Source organism: Schistosoma haematobium, chromosome ZW (genome assembly GCF_000699445.3).
Source record: "Schistosoma haematobium chromosome ZW, whole genome shotgun sequence".
Classification (NCBI taxonomy): Eukaryota; Metazoa; Platyhelminthes; class Trematoda; order Strigeidida; family Schistosomatidae; genus Schistosoma; species Schistosoma haematobium.
The window spans coordinates 56,945,496-56,951,734 of NC_067195.1; positions in this window are offsets into that span (position 1 = coordinate 56,945,496).

Sequence of the window (6,239 nt, forward strand, 5' to 3'; positions counted from 1 at the left end):
TGGGTAAAGGTCTAGTGAACGGAGGCGTTCTTCGTAAGGCTTAGATTTGAGTCCTCGAACTGATTTCGTGGCTCGCCGCTGGATACGCTCCAAAGTGACCTTGTCCTTTTGGAGTGAGGGGGAGTACTATGTTTCCGTACTCTAAATGGGGACGGATGAAACTATTGAAGATTGTGTGGAAAGTTCTTCCGTCAAACTGGCCAAAAATGCGCCTCAACGTTACCAGTGCAAGGTTTGCTCGGAAGGCATTTTTGTCACAGTTGGCGTAAGACTTCAAATCATGGGGCACCAGGACTCCTAAATCTTTTTCGACTTGGGATAAAATTACAGATTATTTATTCCTTTTAACCCTAATAAATCATGAGTCAATTGAAGCTAGACCACCATAGAAAGCCTGAAAGCACTGGACGGCCGTTTCTTCCTAGTATGGAACTCCTCAGTAGTGCACATCCACGATCCCGCACTTCGCGAGACTCGAACCCAGGACCTATCGGTCTCTCGCCAAGCGCTTAACCAACTAGACCACTGAGCCATATTCAGTCTTCAATACCAGTGTTGACCAAAAAAACCACTCATAGTTTATTTTCACTTTTTAGTCAGTCATAAAAATGAAGGATCTTTTCTCTATAAACCAGTGGCAATTACTCTGATCTATAATATGAGACTTGAAATGCTTAAAAAACTTCATCATGAGACGCTTCATACGAGTCGTAGTTTTGCCGCGACATAGACTTTCCTGAAGTTTGTTTCACAAGCCCGTAAGGATAGCGAAAACATTTGATATCCGATTGGTTAGGTTCTCGAGGTAGATAGAATATTTTCTCTAGTTAGCAGACTGCGAAATAATATGACAAATTAAGAACCGATTAATTCCAAAGGGTGAGGTGCATCATCTACAGACCTACAGATGAAGACGAGTTGAAACCTAATACGTCTGATTCAAAACGGTTTTACCTTGAGTTGGAGAAATCTTGGGTGATAATAATTATCGTCAGAATACTCCTGAGGATGCCACAGGTATTTGGAGTTTGACGACACTTGAACCAGTAACACCTAATATGAAACGTGCCCACCAAGTGAAATCAAAAGACAGAAGCGAGGAGGTTCGAAGATATATTTGGTAGGCTATCAACATATCAATGATCGACTGATCTAGACTGGCTAGTGATTGCAGGTGATGTTGAGCACGGCGTTCCCACCCGTGATCTGGTGCGGATGCATGACCAAGCGCCATCAGCTAGGTGAGTCCATTGAAACCAACGTGATCAGCATCCAATGTCGAAGACTTATAGAGCTATTTATTTTGGTGATTTATTTACCGCTATAGATCACCCTCCTTAGTGAGACGGTGATGACCCAAAGACGTGGCCAACCAGAAGTTTAAACTCAAGGATTTTGTCGCTGGTAAACACTCTTCTGATAGCTTGCTAGGTTAAGCAGCGTCTGGTTGTCTTTCCCTACTATAACGGACAATGTGGTACAACATAGTAATAAAGAAACACGGTAGAATTAAAATTTCGGGTCATCGTAAATTTCGTCGTTCTTTTTATTGTCTTTCCCAGCGTCCTGGAAAAGAAAAAAAGAATATGTAAGTGCATGTGAAAATACACATGTACGCACGTAAAAACACTAAGCGGGCGAAAAAATGTGAAACTCATGCACATGCGAAAGCCTAAATAAACCGGTTTTACAGAAATTTCAAAATTTTTAATACACCCATGGCAAAAAAATTGTTTTTTTCCATAAATATAAAATAGGCATATTAGAATTGGCTTTTTATATTATATATGATACAAGGAAAAATCGATACGAAACAAAATGTAAACTGGTGTGCAATAAACGTCTGAATGTACTGGAAACTTCACTCTTCTTCCAGAACGCGTTGTTTTAAGTTTATTTTCTGATACTGCCATAGTATCATCGTGTGTGTTGGCTGTCGGTTGAGTTAGTATATGTGTGAGAGTCACGTCTTTCGGTTGTACCGAGGGAAAACTGATATGGATAGGGTTTCATTCTAGATACGCTGCTTTGAGGCGATCGATGCTGATGCTATCGTTGATTCCGTTCTTATCGACCATATAGTACCTAGGTTCGCGCTGAAGAACTTTGAAGGGTCATTCGTATGCTGATTCGAGAGGTCATCGATATGAGTCTCGACGAACGAAGACTTGTGTACTATATCGTGAGTCAGGTTGAACGTAAACATCAGTTGATTGCGGTCGAGTGAAAACAGGTTTAACTGAACGCATTGCATTTGTAAGCCTGCTCGTGTGGGAGGTTAGATCCATGTTCACTGAAGAAGATGAAGGATTCAGGAAGTATCCTGGAAGTCGAAATGTTGTTCCATAAACGAGTTGGACTGTAGTGTATCCAATGTCAGCTTTCACTGCATCGCGAATATCTAATAAGACGAGTGGATGGGCATCAGTCTACTGAGAAATGTTTGCAGCTTATAGTGAAACATTTAATTGTCGGTGAAAGCGTTCTACCAACCCGTTTGCTTGTGGGTGGTAGGCGGTCGTTCGGAAGCGAGTGAGTCCTAATAGTGTGGTCAGACAACGAAAAAGTTCAGATTCGAACTGGCGTCCACGATCTGTAGTAATGGTTGAAGGGCAGCCGAAGTTTGCTTCCCATCGTTCGACGAAGGCGCGGGCCACTGTTTCAGCAGTGATGTCCTTGATAGGTACTGCCTCTGGCCATTAAGTGAAACGGTCTACGCAGGTTAAGAGATAAGAGTATCCATTTGAATCTGGTAAAGGTCCTACCAAATTCAGATGAACATGGACAAAACGAGCATCAGGAATTTTAAATGAACTTAAGAGAAATTTGTTGTGTCTAATCACCTTAGACATTTGGCAGCTTACACAGGAGCGTGCCCACTCCCTCACGTCTTTATTCATACCAGGTCAGCAAAACCGTTCTGCTATAAGCTTGATGGTTTCGTGAACACCTGGATGAGAAAGATTGTGCAAAGTATTGAAGACGTTGTGTCGATAATGTTTCGGCACGATTGGACGATCCCTATTTGTAGATGTTTCAAATAGTAAGGTTTCCTTACCTGTTCCCATCTGTTTGACGCACAGTTTAAGGGTTGTTGAGGATAACTCGTGCTGAAGATCAGTGTCTTCTTTTTGAAGCCGGGTGAGTTTAATAAGCTCGATTCCTTGGAAACTGTTCAAGGAAGTTATGCGAGACAAAGAGTCTGCAACTACTTTGCTTGCTCCAGAAATGTGTTGAATATCTAGAATAAACTGCGAAATGTAGTCCAGTTGTCGAGACTCACGTGGTGAGTACTTGTCTGAAGATGAGCTTAAAGAGAAAGTAAGAGGTTTATGATCAGTAAAAAGGGTGAATTCACGGCCTTCGATATAATGTTGAAAATGCCGTACAGCACAATACATAGATAGGAGTTCCCTACGAATGTGCTGTACCTCGATTCGGTGTCTAACAACCATCTAATGAAAAATGCCAAAGGTTGCCAGGAGTGGTTAACCCATTGTTGTAAGACTCCTCCGATTGCTGAGTCGGATGTGTTTATTGTGATGCTAATGGGTGCTTCAGTGTCCTGATGAGCAAGCATTGTTGCTCTAGCGATAAGTTCCTTAATTGTGGAGAATGCTTTTCGTGCAGTGTCGTCCAGACTGATGGATTTTGCATTTCCACGAAGTTGATCGGTAAGAAGCTTCATAAGCGCTGCGCATTTCGGTATGAAACGTCTATAGAAACTTACCAGGTCGTTAAACGTCCGTAATTGCTTGATGGTGGTCGGTTCCAGGTAATCCAGAATGGCCGCCACTTTGGTTCTAAGAGGTCGAATGCCTTGAGCATCGATAGTGTGTCCTAGAAAGTCTAATGAGTCAGCTCCGATTTGGCATTTTCGAATGTTTACAGTCATGCCATGTTTTTGTAGTCGGTCGAAAACAAGATCCAGATGCTGGAGATGCGATTCTCTGCCCGTACTTGCGATTAGGCAGTCGTCAACATATGCATGTACGAAATTGAGACCTCGAACAACGTCATCTATGAACCTTTGGAATGTTTGGGCAGCGTTTTAGACCGAAAGGCATTCGCGAAAATTCGTAGAGTCCAAAGGGAGTAATGATAGCTGTTTTCGGTACATCGTCTGTAGCCATAGGGATTTGGTTAAATGCTTTAACCAAATCGACTTTCGAAAAGACAGTTGTACCTTTCAAGGTAGCTGTCAAATCATGAATGTGAGGCGACGGGTAACGATCGGGAATGGTTTTTGCGTTCAATCGCCAATAGTCACCGGTTGGACGCCAATCGTTGCTGTCCTTTTTAGGGACCATGTGCAATGCGTATGGGCTACTTGACGGTCGTATGATTCCTAAGTCTATCGTGTGGTCGAACTCGTTTTTCGCCAGCCTTAGCTTTTCGGGGGCTAGTCGGCGTGCTTTAGAGAATACAGGTGGTCCTGTAGTCGTGATGTGATGTGTGAAGGTCCATACCAATGATTAGTAGAGAAACATCTGCAACAACGAAGATCCAGTGAATGGGTTTGCGTAAACCCACGTCAAGGTAAACGTACATCTTGCCATACGTAGCGATAGGTTTTCCGTTTGCCGCCTGTAAGTTTAAAGCCGATTCGTGAAGCCGGTCATTAGGATTCGCTGGGAGAACGCTAACTTCTGCGCCAGTGTCGACGAGGTAGCGAGTTACCGCTGTCACATCTGTGACGTATAACAGACGGCTATGTTCGCCGGCTACGGTTGCCGTTAACGCGTGCCAGCTTGGAAGTTTCCCGAGTTGTTTTTCGAGTCGGTCGGTTTTGAGTTGGGAAAATTGCAGGGTTTTCTGCAAATTTTGGAAGACTTTCCATACTGGTTATGATACCATCACCAGTCGGGATTATCCGTCTCTCGTGGTCTAGAGACAGATCGCTCACATGAGGTGCTTCTACGTGGGGTGTGTGGTCGCTTACGGCCGTTACGAAAATTAAGATAACGCGTAAGTGTATGACATAACTCGGTTATGTCATTCTGGGTCCTTTGAAGCTTTTCTTTGACTGAAAAAACCTCGGTATTAGATTTTGTGATTTCTAAAATGCGGTCGGCAGATGCAGCCAGCTCGTCCAAGGCGTGGTAATGGAACGAGACAAACACAGCTTGCACCTGTTGAGGAAGTTTCGTCAAGAAAAGTTGTTTAAATAGGCCATCATCGAAAGTTCGTTGACCGATAACCTCTCTCATTCGTTGCAACATGTCCGTCGCAGAACTGTGTTGCAGGTCGATGTTATTGAGGAGTTGGTTTATCGGTTAGGTCCCCGCGTTTAAGAATAGAACGTTTCAGCGTTTCGTAAGGTTCAGAAACATCACTAGAAAACATACTAGGTGTTAAGTACCTGTTGAATTGGCGCGGTAGTGCCTTGACTACTGCGAGGAATTGTGCACGTGTGTCGATCGCGCCGTGCTCGGAGAAGTCGGCTCCTGCGTAACGAAACCAGGCTTCGATGTTGTCTGGCCAGAAGGGCATCAGTTGAAACGAAGGTGGGGACAGAGTCTTAAGCTTGAGTACTTTGGGTGTCTGTTCAGTCATGATGAAATATGAAGTACGATAATGAACAAGGGAAAAATATATATATTCCAAAAGCACGAAAAAATATCACAATGTATAAAAATTAAGATGAAGCAATGATATATAGAATCCCGAAAAGGAACAGACTCACAGTTTACGATTTGGTGTACCATATCACGTTAGGCTCACCAATGAAGATGGCACAGGTATTCAGTGTTTGACAACGCTTTTACCAGTAACACCTAATATAACTCGTACCCACCAAGAGAAATCAAAAGACAGAATTGAGGAGATTGGAAGATATATTTGATGTGATATCAATATATCGAGAATCGTCTGATCTAATCGGGCTAGCGATTGCAATAGATGTTGATCACGGCGTTCCCACCCGTGATCTGGTGCGGATGCGTGACCGAGCGCCTTCAGCTAGGTGAGTCCATTAAAACTGTAGCTTGATGTCGAGTCCCAGTTGACTATGAACACCACTACAAAGGAACGCGTGCCAGGATATCCATAAGACCCCCTGGAAGCCAAATATCAGGAGGCAGTTAATGGACCAATTCGAGATATATTTGCTGGCGATCTCGTGGTATCGAAATACCGAGATCGTGCCAGGATATATGCTTGGTTACTGAGCGTAGCCGGTTTCGCGCGAGGTCACAGTCGAAGTAAGTATAATGGATGTTTTTAGCACAGTTAAACAA